Here is a 14,821-nt window from a genome sequence, read left to right on the forward strand (position 1 = left end):
TTTGACCTTGAGTCGTCAAGCAGTGAAGGTGATTTTGCAGAGCAAGGAGAGTTTCACCTGCTGATGAGGGGGTGTGGAATTATCCTCATCGCTTACAGGGGGTATTTTTAAATGTCAGTGATCTAGTTTGATATGAGCCGTTTCTCAATACCCAGTACGCCAAGTTCGAACTTGTGAACTCCGGGAGTCTGGACTTGCGGAGTTCAGTTGGAAGAACGAACTCCCGGGGGACGGGAGAACGGGAGGACGGGAGGACGGTCCGCTCCGCTCCTCGGCCATTGCTATCACGGAATGCATTCTGGGATACGTAACTTCCCAAAGTCCACACAAGTCTCCACCGATGCATCCTCGATGAAATGGCCGGGGCAAGAACACATCCAGGGTATTCGACCGGACTTGGCCAGATGCGAACTTTGAATTGGAACAGTACTTGGTCCGGCGCTGATGACGTTTCTCAAGTCCACAAGAACAGAAGTACAGAGAAGAACGCATATTGAGAAACGCCTATGCTGTTAGGTATACCACCTATTTCTGCAAACCAGTTGATCCTGAACAGCGGCTGGCAGTATGTCTGAGCTAGGGACACACATGCACACCACACACCCATCACATTAGAAAATGATGTGAATAAAAGCAGAATATCAATCCTGTTCCGAATAAATTCATGATGGACAAAAGTTTCAAAGTCAGCATGTGAACATGGTTGGCACAACATAAGGTCATAATTATTTTTGTGCTGCAATTTCGGATGAAAAATTTTCAGAATTTTTAACGGAGGTTGTCAGGCTGTCATCTCTTTCATAAATCTCCCCCTCTACACAGGAATTTGGCATTTCGGAAAATGGGGATTATTTCTCACAGAGTTGGGAAGTCACAGCTTCTCAACAAATGATTTCATGTACGCCTACAGTTGCGGCACAAACACGTCTTCACCTTGCAAGCTTCCGTTCAACATGCCTAGTGAGATCAGCTTCAACAAAGAGGTCTACCAACCACTCAGGCTTGCTCAGTTCAACAAGGCTGTGACCTCCTTTCAACAAATGCTTTACAACAGTCACACTGCTAAGCCAGTGCACATCTGAGTGGTAGGCTATGTCCCCATATTGTGTATCAATTTCTGTGTGACTCATCAAGATGATAGAACATATGCAGCGTTGAGTCACTTACTGGTTTTGCCGAAGTGTAGAAAGAGGTCAGCAAGGACACTAAATGTTATGTGAATAAAACTTGAATTCAACCCTGGGATCATTTCTGTTTGTTAGAGTCACTCACACTAGTGTTTATCTGCCCCAATCAGCCAGATTAATTTACTGTACGTTAGCTGTAAGTTAATGAGCAATGGCACACACAGAGGATGGGTGTGTGTTTGTTTGTTTGAATTTGGGTCAACCTCTCACTGGACTCAGAACACACCAGATTATCATTCATTTGTGTTTATATTACTTTGAGTATCGTTACTGATATCGTTTTATCTATATCTCCCAAAGCCACCACTGAATGCAGTACTGCAGGGCAGCACTCCAGTCAGTAAGAGAAAAAGAAATAATCCATCTGAGTGAGATGCACTCAGTGACTAAATGTCGTGTTTTTCTTGGATTGCATATGCCTGACATCAGTTTTAAACTATCAGAGCTGAAGCTGAGAAGGTCACTACTGGGGAGTCTACGTTCACAAGATTCAGGGCAGAACTTGCTGTTTATTAAATTCCAAAAATCATTTGATTGGTTTGACAGGAGTCATGTACAATTACAGTTGTGCAAAACAGACACCTTCAATCAGTATATGAAATCAATTAATTTATTTTATTTTATTTTACTTCAACCTTCAAGTCTGACTCTGACTACTTTTTTTTTCACTTCCCATTTTCTCTGTCCTTTCTCACTGACTAATCATTGTAACAAGCACACTTGCTGCTTTAGTCCTGGAATAGTATTCAGATCTGTGATAATATGCAGAGCCAAATTAATCAGCTCCACAGTTCTCTCAAGAGAGCTGACAATTATCTGGCCTCCATTTTCTAAGTGACTTCTTTCGGTGAATCTCATGAGATAGACTGTTAGTCACATTTATAATAATAATTACAAGCATGGTAGTTTTAATATTTTTTTTAAATATATTTTTATTGGCCTTTGGGTGTCTTTCAATAGTCGGTGTTGTACAAGCAGTTCAAGACAAAACAGCCTCCCCACCCTCACCCCACTCAGATTACAACACATAATAAAAAGTAAGGGGAAAAAAGAGAAAGAAAAAAGGGCAGTCGCGGTAGGGACGAAAGAGGACTTGAGAGAAGGACAAAATTAGGGGTAGGTGTTAAGTTGAATCCTCTGCTGAAATATAGGTTGATGTACTCCAAGAATGAGTTTTAAGGTCTGATTTTGTCAAGCCCATCAAGGAGAATCTAAGTTTCTCCGGTTTAATATAATATAGAATGTCCTTAATCCATTGGTCATGTGAAAGGGGCAAGTGTATTAAGTAAGATCAAACATCTGGCGAAGTGGAGAAGGCCAGGTCCTACTTTATACCTACAGAGAGGCCGGTGTCAGGTGGAGCACCAAAAACAGCAGATGAAGACTTATGGGACATGACCACATCATAAATCTAGCTAATAGTTTATGTTTAACCAGAATTTTATTAATTTGGGGCCAGTCTCCAATTAGTATAATGGATTCTATATAAAAATTTGCATTGAATTATCCCATGGCAGGCACATATGGAAGAGAACCTGTGGATTTACAAATAATTGAGATACCCTTCTTTTGGCTAGGATCCATATTCAGAAGAGAGTCGACCAAGGTTTCAGGGGTTTCAACTGTTTCTTGACAAATTCTATAATTTTATTTAAATAAAACATGAGAGTTACGTAAGGGATATTTCAGTGAAAGCTGCAGTAAAAGATAATAAAATCAAATTTTCATACAAATCCTTAATAGTCACAATGCTATTGTTGAGCCAAGTCTGTACTTTAGGGTTTGAAAAGCTTGTTGTTGAGTATTGAAGCAAAGGAAGAGGGTCTTTGCTGGCCAAATTGCTTTCTAAATTGGATCCATATTTTCAGTGAGTTACTGTAGTCAGAACCGAGTCAGGGTTAATGAGACTGAATGAAAGAGGAAGCTGAGAGCATAGAATGGAGTGTAAGGAGATCTGTGATGCTGGCAGCAGGTAGATTGTCTGTATTGCTGCCTATGAAGTATGAGTTTCTGAATGAATCAATTTTTTTTCAGAAACTTTTTAGATTTTAGATTTTTATTAGATACTACGGATTCCTAGATCCATGAGCTGCTGGGAAGTTACTCCACATTAAAAAAATACTTAAAATGATTAAATGTCTGGCTTACAGAGATGAATGTTTGTATCCAGTACTGTGTTCTGGATGTTGTTTCACAAGCTCGTAGATGCAAAAAAACAGATTGAGAGTGAAAGCTTTCAAAAACTGGTCTGACCTTGCAGTCAGTGGTTAAAGGTGTAAAGGAGCCCAAATTCAAAGGTAGGTCCACAAATATGGGGGGCAGCATATCACCAGAGTAACTGACAACTGCTGCTCTGATGATTGCATAAGTATTCAGCCCCTTTAATGACTGGCCTAATTCAACAGAGGACCAGTATAAAGACACCTGTGTCTTTATACTGCAATCACAGGTCCAGTCACTGGTTAATCAGTATTTTCTGGCTACAATTACACCATGAAGACAAAAGAACACTCCAAGCAACACCGTGAGAAAGTTATTGAAAAGTATACGTCAGCAGATGGATACAAAAATATTTCCATGCCACTGAACATTCCCCGGAGTTCAGTTAAATCCATCAGTAAGAAATGGAAGGAATAAGGCACATGTGTAAATTTGCCTAGAGCAAGCCGTCCTCACAAACTGAGTGACCGTGCAAGAAGAAGACTAGTGAGGGAGGCCACCAAGACACTTTGTGCTGCACAGCGAAGTGTATGAAAAGTGCTATATAAATAAAGTTTTGATTGATTGACCTATGACAACTCTGAGGGAGTTAAAAGCTTCAGCAGCTGAGATGGGAGAGACTGTGTATAAAACAACTGTGGCAAAGAGAAAGCCACTGTTGAAGAAAGCTAATTCAATCCCGACTAGAGTTCACCCAAAGGCATGTGGGAGACCCCAAGGTCAACTGGAAGAAGGTTCTTTGGTCTGATGAGACCAAAATGGAACTTTTTGGCCATCAGACTACACGCTATGTTTTGCAGACACCAAACACTGCACATCACCACAAACATCATTCCCACCGTGAAGCATGGTGGTTGCAGCATCATGCTGTGGGGATGCTTCTTGGCAGCAGGCCCTGAAAGGCTTATAAAGGTAGATGGTAAAATGAATGCAGCGATATATAGGGAAATCCTGGAGGACAACCTGATTCAGTATGCAAGAGAACTACAACTTGGGAGAAGCTTTATTTTCCGGCAAGACAATGACCCGAAGTATACAGCGAAAGCTTCGCAGGATTGGTTTAAAGACAAGGTGAATGTTCTGGAGTGGCCGAGTCAAAGCCCAGACCTCAATCCAATAGAGAATTTGTGGCTGGACATGATAAGAGCTGTTCACGCCAGATCCCCATGCAACCTGACAGAGCTTGAGCAGTTTTGCAAAGAAGAATGGAGTAAAATTGCAGTATCCAGATGTGCAAGCCTGATTATTTTACTAATTATTATACATTATATGTTTTTAATTAATTGACAATACTTTGTAGAAATCTGTTTTAACTTTGAAATTAAAGAGTTTATTTTTTTTAATTTGACCATGATTCCATTCATAAAAGCAATAAAAGGGGAAAACATCCAAGGGGGAGAACAAGTATTTGATACACTGCCGATTTTGCAGGTTTTCCCACTTACAAAGCATGTAGAAGTCTGTAATTTTTATCATAGGTACACTTCAACTGTGAGAGAAGGAATCTGAAATAAAAATCCAGAAAATCACATTGTATCATTTTAAAATAATTAATTTGCATTTTATTGCATGACATAAGTATTTGATCACCTACCAACCAGTAAGAATTCCGGCTCTCACAGACCTGTTAGTTTTTCTTTAAGAAGCCCTCCTGTTCTCCACTCATTACCTGTATTAACTGCACCTGTTTGAACTCGTTACCTGTATAAAAGACACCTGTCCACACACTCAATCAAACAGACTCCAACCTCTCCACAATGGCCAAGACCAGAGAGCTGTGTCAGGACATCAGGGATAAAATTGTAGACCTGCAAAAGGCTGGGATGGGCTACAGGACAATAGGCAAGCAGCTTGGTGAGAAGGCAACAACTCTTGGCGCAATTATTAGAAAATGGAAGAAGTTCAAGATGACAGTCAATCTCCCTCGGTCTGGGGCTCCATGCAAGATCTCACCTCATGGGGCATCTATGCTCATGAGTAAGGTGCTTTTCTGCAAAGGGGACAGGACGACTGCGGGGAGGATGGATGGGGCCATGTATCGCGAGATCTTGGCCAACAACCTCCTTCCCTCAGTAAGAGCATTGAAGATGGGTCGTGGCTGGGTCTTCCAACATGACAACGACCCGACACACACAGCCAGGGCAACTAAGGAGTGGCTCCGTAAGAAGCATCTCAAGGTCCTGGAGTGGCCTAGCCAGTCTCCAGACCTGAAACCAATAGAAAATCTTTGGAGGGAGCTGAAAGTCCGTATTGCCCAGCGACAGCCCCGAAACCTGAAGGATCTGGAGAAGATCTGTATGGAGGAGTGGGCTAAATCCCTGCTGCAGTGTGTGCAAACCTGGTCAAGAACTACAGGAAACATCTGATCTCTTTAATTGCAAACAAAGGTTTCTGTACCAAATACTAAGTTCTGTTTTTCTGATGTATCAAATACTTATGTCATGCAATAAAATGCTAATTAATTACTTAAAAATCATACAACGTGATTTTCTGGATTTTTAGTTTAGATTCCGTCTCTCACAGTTGAAGAGTACCTATGATGAAAATTACAGACTTCTACATGCTTTGTAAGTGGGAAAACCTGCAAAATCTGCAGTGTATCAAATACTTGTTCTCCCCACTGTATAGGCACTGTATATGTAAACATGCCTCTCCTATATATATATATATAGTGTGTGTGTGTGTGTGTGTGTGTGTGTGTGTATTTGAAGACAGGGATTACAGTCAGGAGGTGAATTACTGGGACTATGACTGCTGAGACAAGAAGACATGGCAGGCGGGGACAGGAGAGGCATGATACAAGAGAGGAGAGAGAGAGCGAGCAAGAGAGGGAATCAGGCATCAGCAGCTGGTCACACATATTACCCATTTGTAAAACAAAGCATTATTTTATACAAAACATGTCTGTGTATGGATGCAAATCTTCAAAACAGAGGAACTGCAATTGAAAAGAACAACCAGGGTTCAACTTAAAACAATGTAGGCCACTGGTTTAACAGGGATCAAACCTCATTTTGTTATTGTCTTCATTTTAATCTGGACTGCAGTTTTGTAGATTACATGAGTAGACAACTCTGTTTACTGCAGAGATCCCTTTGGGGAAAAGGCCACTCATTTATTTTCCTTTTTTTTTTTTGCTCGTTTGTGTCTGACGGCTATTCCAAATGGGCAGATGGAACTGTAAGACTATTGAAATGTGAAAATATTGCGCAGCTTTGTACTATTTAAATGCCTAAACTCTATAATTCCATGACATCACAGTATAAACATGCTAATTTTTAAAGTCTTTAAATGGTTTTGTTCAGTGATAAACTACATGTATACATGGATCAGCCACAGTGCTGCTATGTGCAAGAGGAAATTTGATTGTAACTCACATTCATATACAACACCATGTGATTACACACCTAACATGAAAAAGGATTATACTGTAAATGGCCTCGGGTTGCAGTTACGTGCATAACTGCACTCTGCTGGACAGTCTAACAATAAAGCAGAAATCTCACAGAGATAATCTTGTAAAAGCCAAAAAAAGGCTGTCTTCATGCGTGGTATTCAGATGAGAACATGCCAGAGTGGATGCCACAGGGGACTTAGCATAGTGTCGGCTGTTTGGTATTAGGATAGTCTTTATTTTCAAAATGCTCAACTGGAGATGACCTACATTTGCTGCTCCTCTGGGAATTCTTATATAGTTACCCAAGAGGATACATGGACACACATGCAGATAAGCACAAATGTGTATGTATATATTATTCAGTCATGCACTCTCTCACACAGTGTCACACAGTACAGTAGATGGTCGGCTCCACTTCCACATGACTGCACAATGTGCTGATAAATACTGGTCCAATGCCCACTGAACTGAATTATCCACCCAGGCTCATTGTGCAACAGAATTATCAACACAGGACTTTAACAGCTTCATTGGCATAGCATTTAATTTGTTGACTCATGTACAGTGTGGTAGATTTGATGAACATGAGTATGACACCTCAGACACAAGAGGAAACATCCGGTCTGTGTGAACAGACCACCCACCAGATGACAGAACGTCCAGTGTTTTTTTAATAAGTTCTTCTTCTTGGTGCCAAGAGAAAGATGTCATCGACCAAGCAGCATTTAGTCTGCTGCAACATCATATACTCTTCCTGTCAGTAACACTAATGTAGTTTGCTTTACCAAAAAAACGAGTTTTGTACAGTGGCTTTGGAAACTCAATTAAAGCTAGGGTTGGTAAGAACAGAGAAACCAGCAAGATCAAGTTAAAGTTAAAGTATCTTACCAAAAAATCCCATCACCTCCTGTCAGGCATCCCTCTAGAGCCACTCCTCCAAAATACATGAATGTGCACTGCCTAAAGACACCAACACCAACCGTCCCATAGCTCTCACTGGCCAGCTGGGAGATCGGTGTTAGCTGGTAGTACTTTCTTCAATTTCTTAGCTTCTTCAGTCAAATGAATACATAAATAAATCACTCTGTTAAATATTAAAATCATATAAACACAAGCAAAATAGAAGTCAAGAACGTACAACAATCCGAACAGTTGTAGGTGCATGCCCTACGCTGTAGCCTACGGGGTCACCTGACGTACACAATGAAAGAAATGTAAGTACACGTCGCTGTGATGCTGACTGCAATGACTGTGATTGGTCCGCTTGGTAGAATCTCATTTTTCCGGCCTCTCCGTTACTTAGCAGCAATTCTAATACTGGAGATTATGATCTGTAGTTTCCCCGTAAACACACCACCCTCTACGACTGTTGCAGTCTCTCCTGAATGGCTGACTACTGTTCTGATTCCACCAGGTCCGTGTTCGGTCTGTCTCTGATCCGCCACGGCAGTGGAGCTGATAGGTTTCACTCTAGTGTATGTGTGTACTTCAACTGGCTCCGCTGCGTTGTGTATCTACTCCGTTGCAGCTCCACCACTCCAAACCCTTCCGCAGCAGATACGCAAGGCTTCTATTTTTGCTGGATGCCAGTAGACACCGCATCAATTCAGCTGAATTTAGAACAGAGCAGACAGGAAGTCACACAAGAAACAATATCAAAAAACATCCAGTTAATTTTCAGATTAAAACACTTGTTTTGACGCCAGCACAAAAATCTCAAAAAGAGACAAATCCAAGCAAGTCCACCCTTCTTCTAAGCCTTTGGTTTAACTAACCTTTTGTCTGTTTGTTGTGTTTATAACACATACATTATAATTGCGATCACACGTGATTCTGTAATTACCGCAGGAACTCCTCTCGCCACTCCAGCTGTCTGGAAGTGCTGCGCTGTGCTGCACTCAAAACAGAGCCGGTGGGTGTTGACGAACGAGGGAGCACAGAACCGTAGCTGAACCGTTCCGCAACGCACATGCAACCAGTGGAATTCCTGAGTTACGTTATACTTCTCCTCCGGAGCCCCTTTTCACTGAGTGTCTCTGGGATATAGAGAGTGCACAGGCTGGATGTCCAAAGAGCAGGCAGCCCTTCCTGCAGACACTCTGCCTGTCCACTCCACATAGCTGTAAGATGAAGGGGTAGCTGTGTCTAAAGGGGAAAGTATAGCTTGCAATCCCCTCACAGCCACCAGCAACGCACACACACCAGCGCACATGAATAAATGCTCACTATGGCGTATGCCACTTCCATAGGTTATGGCGTAGGCACTGCGTGGAACGTGCAACCGTAAATCAGCCTTAAGGTGTGTCAGAACTTTATCTGATCACCCAGGTCTTATCTGGAGGTGTTTAAACAGTGACAATAAATGTTTACTTTTTCAAATATTTACCGTATCATGATCTTTGCCTATATGTTACAAAAGTGTTGTTGCCTAAATTAACAATACAGGATGTGAACCTGATGTTTGGGTCCTGTGTTTTGTACACAGTCACCCATCATACTGTCTCATATGAATACCACTATACTCATTTTTAAGTATAATTAAAACTTTAAGGAATTTGGAAAGTGTGCTTATTTGCTTTCTTGCTAAAAGCTAATGCTCAGACTTATACTACTCTCTTGTCTATACACTCTGACACTGTAGCCAGTAGCTGGTTAGCTTAGCTCTCTAAAGCTCAATAATTCAATTATGAATTTAACTACATCTTGTTTGTTTAATTTATACAAAAACAAGCGTTTTTCTTTGGTGGCAGCATTAACTTGTTGCAAAAAAAATATTTTAATCATACATATTCTTCATCTGGGCACATAAGCCTAACTTTATGTATAAACACACAGACAGACAGACGGACAGACAGACCAGAATCAGAATGCCTTTATTATCATTGTGAGCTCAGCATACAACGAAAAAATAAAAAGCAGGCTAAAAATACACAATACAACAAAAATTGGAGTAGTGAATGCCAACATTACTAAAAGACTGAGAAAGCAGAGTCAGAGGTTTCAATAGTAAAATGCAACTTAAATGAGGTCAGTGTGAGTTTAGAAGCAGAGCAGGCTGATGAGCCGTGTAAGCCCGGCTAATCACCTCCTCTCTTTGTGCTTCCTCACAGATCCAACTTTCCCACCAGCCCTCCCTGTGTTCTCCATTCAGTTGCTGAGGGCACACTTGACATTAGCCATATAACTGTCTCCATATTCACACAAAGAAAAGAGACTGAGAGATTAGCATTCATGTAATACACTCTGAAAAGCCTTGGAATGCCTGCTCAGTGTGATGTTTGATCTGTGTTGTAGTCCCTCCAGTCGCTCTGCATTTTGCGCCAAAAAAGTCAGAGTCAGAAACAAACACAACACAACAACACATGTTGGGCAGGGTTAGGGTTAGTCTATATGACACAGACTGTAGAGATAAATCAAGTCTTTTGTTAACAGAAATAGACCATATTCACATGGCGGCCATTTTCCTCTAACAATGCACGCTCAGGGTGAGATGCTTCAATGTGTACCGCCCTGTTCCAGATAGTCCTATAAACCTACGGAATCTGACAAGTTGTTATCATTACACTGCATCCTAGATGTTTAGCAACTGAAAAGACGGTAGTGGAAAGTTACAATCAGGAGAGGCATCAAGCCATATTTTCAGTTAAAACAACATAATTAACTGTACGCTTCCATAGACAACAGCTAACATTAGCATTCAACTAATGCATTGCTCAGCATTGTAGCTTATATTACTATTTGACCAGCTAATTGTATACTGAATATGTTGTTCTACTTTGAGATATGGCACGCTGTCCCTCCAGGTTTTTCTATCCATCATCCTTTCAGTTGCTGTTCAATCAGGTAGCAGTGAAATGATAACAATAGGTCAGATTCTCTAACTTAATACAACTTTCAACCTGGAACACAGCAGCATAACCATATCCCAGAATTTGAGCTTCCCATCCTGAGCGTGGCATCAAAGGAAAATAGCTGCCATGTAAATCCGGTCTGTTCTGGCTTGTACTGTGGCTCAGCAAACACCATTAGCTCGCTGAAGCCTTCTCCTGCCACAAGGCTTAATGGGAGCAGATCTCCAGTCACCATTTTTCTGCGCCTCCACTGTTTCCTCTTTGAGCTAAAGGTGTAAATGGTTAATCATCGAAGGATTTGTTCTCTGATAAACAAATTTAAAATCACATAGCCAGCATTCCCCTGTTCATTTGATTTTAAAATACTTTCAAACATCACTCTTATGCCCGGTTGCCATTTGGAGGCTGTAACATTAGATCAAGTGATGTCTAACTGAAAAAGTTGTGCATCATCTATGACATCATCATCATCATCATTTTTCATGCAATATGCTGTTGGGAAACCTTTTGTACTGGCATTTAAGTGGATGCCACTTGAAAAGCACCACCCATCCAAACACTGTTGTGGACCAAGTACACCTCATCATGGCAATGGCACTCCCCAATAGCAATATCCTCCCCAGCAGGAAAATGTACCCTATCATGTAGTATGACCTAAGCCTTAGTTAGCCTTGCACAGAGCCATGGCTCCTGACATCTACCCATACTTCAAGACCCATTTGATTGATGTTCAAATGTGTTGGAGGTGATTTACATGTTTCTGACACAAGAAACATGAATATGAAACAGGATATTGATATTGTTGACAAAGCTCCTATAAGTGTCCTTGTAAAATTGTTTAAGAACTTCCTTGCTTCATCTCCAATCAGCTACAAGTAATGGAGCCTCAAAACCTTTACCAGGATCTACACAAAGCTGCATTTCAACTGTTTATAGTATGCATTAAATGAAACATCTGGCTAGTGGTGGATACTAACCGCAGATGGAAGTGGCAGAACAGCTGACTTTGACCTGACATTGATGCTGGTGGTCATGCAGACCAGTTGAGCTGATGGCTTTTGGCCAAGTCTGAGATGAATGTATCTGGTCAGTGAAGAGGCCGGGAAGTGGATCTTTTACAGATGCCCATTGTACAAGGTCATGTCCCATACTGGGAGACTGGTGCAAATTAGAGAAGAAAAAAAGTTTTGCATAATTTAATCATTGCTAATTAAAGTAGCCGCTTTCAGGCAAAGTCAGGCAGACGTTAAGAGAAAAGAAGCAATATGAAGTGATACTTTAAGTATCTAGGCTTAAGGAAGTTAGGAGGCAGGGAGAAGCACTGCTACAACTGAGAGCTGAGAATACTCCATCTAGTTCAGAGACCTGAGGCCTGTGCCACTAAGAAAGTTCAACATCCCCAGGATATGTTTCCGTTCAACAAAAAACACAATCACACTAAGCCGATAAGTGGTCACACAAAGGTGGTCCACTGCTAGCCATGAATGTGTTCATATAATTGACTAAAAATCATTAACTATGTGAATACTTAAATTAATACACTTAGAATATCGCTGTGCCATCTTAAGGGCACAACTAGATCTGACTATAATTAAATTTGCGGGCAGCACTTAACATTACAGCACTGTAATAACATGCTAATAGTGTGATAACAGTTTGGTAATAATGAGGTAATAGTTAGGTGACACCATGTAATTACCAAAGTAATAAGCAGATAATAGCTTATGTTCCAAACAGATATACCCATTGTTAATACCAAGCTGTTATGTGGTTATTACTTTGGTAATTACATGGTGTTGCCAAACTATTAATTCATTGTTACCAAACTATTACCACACTATTAGCATGTTATTACTGTGCTGTAATGTAAAGTGCTACCCATTTGTGTTTTCCATTAAATGAATGTGTTGCTTCGTAGGTTCTTCTTATGACATGTGTATGGCAGTATTAGCTTTGTCCTTTCTGCTGCAGCCCCTGTGGTGTCAAACACACACTCACTCTTGAACATAACCAGCTCAGCAGCATAAGTTACAATGTCGTTATAAGAAGTGAACCTGTCATAGCCCTGAAAACTTCACCCTTAAGTTACTTCCCTAACTCCATATTCTACTATCTATCTATCTATCTATCTATCTATTGTGGTTTGGCTTTAAATAACCTTGTTACCTACTTCAGTTATGTTATGTTCGTGATGTAGTCCTGTACTTCTTTAACTGACCATCCATCCATCCCCATATGCAGACTTTCTCTCTCTTCATGCTACTTCACTTGACTTTCTCGTTTTGCTTATTACAACTTACAGTAGAGGTCGCTGCCTAACAAATAATGTAAATATGGGTCCTAATAAGTTCCTTTTGCAGTTGACCTATATGGTTGTTTTTCTGATGAGGACAGGCTTCCTTTGACATACAAGCAGACAAGCAGTTTCTCAACACTTAACATGTCAGTCAAAGGAGCTGACTTCTGAGAGTAAGAGCTAAAGATCCCCCTTTCAAAAGAAGCCCCAGTGAATGTTTAGCATTTTGCTGATGCATCAAAAACCAAGTGATGAGCTGCCCTGACCCTGTCCAAAAGCAACCTGCATATTTTGCTGAAACACTTGAATTACGACAAGCCAGCTCTGTCTGGAGACAAGCAAAGGGAGAAGAGATGGGTTCGCCACTGAGGGAGACTGATTTAACGGACGGGGAGGTGGAGAAAGGCTTTCCTCCCTGTAACTTTAAAGGTTAAAAACCTCCTTCTATGAGGATAATCCTCATATTCCTTGTTTAGCCCTTAGGCACCCTTACAGCCAACACTCAAAGTTTGTTTTTAAGTCTAAGTATTACAGATGGAGGAGGCTGACAGATGTTAAATGCCAAGTTTGATGTATCTGTAACCACAGAGAAGGGTTCTTGGTAATTAGACAGTTAGACTCCATCGTGATGAAGTAATATCTGGGGAGGTGATGAAGTTGTGTGTAGAATAGGAAACCCCTGATGGAGCCTAGACACTGGTGGTGGGGGTCATGGTGGAGGAAAGATCCTGGAGATCTGATGACAGGGGTCTGGTGAGGAGAACCTAGCCACTGGATGAAGAGCTGGAGGAGGATGGGGTGGAAGAGGGTCAAACGAATGCCTGAAATGACAGCTGACAGCAGAGAGGAGAGCTGTTTTAAGTTTGACAGCAGAGACATGATTGGCTGGTTGAACTTATGCTGAGCTTCTTTGTCACGGTCTTGTTTTCACTCCCGTTTTTCATGAGTTAAAACAAATCTCTCAGTCTGTTTTGGGTACTTAGTTTCACTATTCCCTTCACTACAACACCCCTGCTCCTGATGTTACTGCAAGCCTCTTACTGCTTGTCGATTTTTGAAGTCATCTTTTGAAAGCACAAAAATAACAACAAAAAACACAAACACAGCAGGGTTTACATATTATACCATGAAAATGTCACAAAACCAAATGTTTCCCATGTGCACAGTACATGTTTCACTTGTGCAAAGCACGTGTTCCACATATTTCACCCATGTTGAATCTTACATGTGAGCATGTGTCTTTGCACATGTGAAGTTAATGTGGTTTAAGATAAAAGTACATCAGCAAGGTACAATCAACAAACAAACAAGCTAACAAACTAGCATGTACAGTACAAAGTTTGATCAACTCACCTTTAAAGTGTCTGGGTCCAGACAGAATGTCCACTTGATCCATTTCAGACACATATTGAGTCCAAAAGACTGTGTTCATGATTAAATGGTGACAAAATAGCAAAAATCTGCGCTCACAGATTGTTATTCATGCTTTTTTCACAGCAGATATCATTATATCCTAGGTGCGTCTCATTTCTCGTACTTGCATTTCTCTCGCTCATTGCTTCAACCACAAGTCGTTCCTGTCCGCCATCTTGCAGGCCGTCTCTCTTATTTGTGCTCCAAGGGACAAGGAGCGACCTCTGAGGAGCAATGAGTGAGGACACACGAGAGCTGCCTTCACAGAATTCTTTTACCGGCCGACACGCCCCCTTAGTTACTGTTTGGATGCTGCATTTCTTAAACCATGTCAGAAGACATATCCTGTAGTCATGGAAAAGATGTTACTCTGTTTCAGAGAGGTCAAATTATTGGCCTGCATCAAGCCAACAAAAAAAGAAGGAGCTTGCCTAAACTACTAAAATTGGGTTAAGAA

The 14,821-nt window shown here is 41.1% G+C and overlaps 1 protein-coding gene across 7 annotated transcripts in view; it reads left to right on the forward strand.

Moving 5' to 3' along the window:
- Positions 1–14,821, forward strand: part of LOC311266106 (disks large-associated protein 1-like) — a 125,815-nt gene that overhangs the window by 84,330 nt on the left and 26,664 nt on the right. The window lies entirely within an intron of this gene.

The sequence above is a fragment of the Pagrus pagrus genome (genome assembly GCF_965226575.1).
Source record: "Pagrus pagrus genome assembly, chromosome: 12".
In the NCBI taxonomy this organism is placed as follows: domain Eukaryota; kingdom Metazoa; phylum Chordata; class Actinopteri; order Spariformes; family Sparidae; genus Pagrus; species Pagrus pagrus.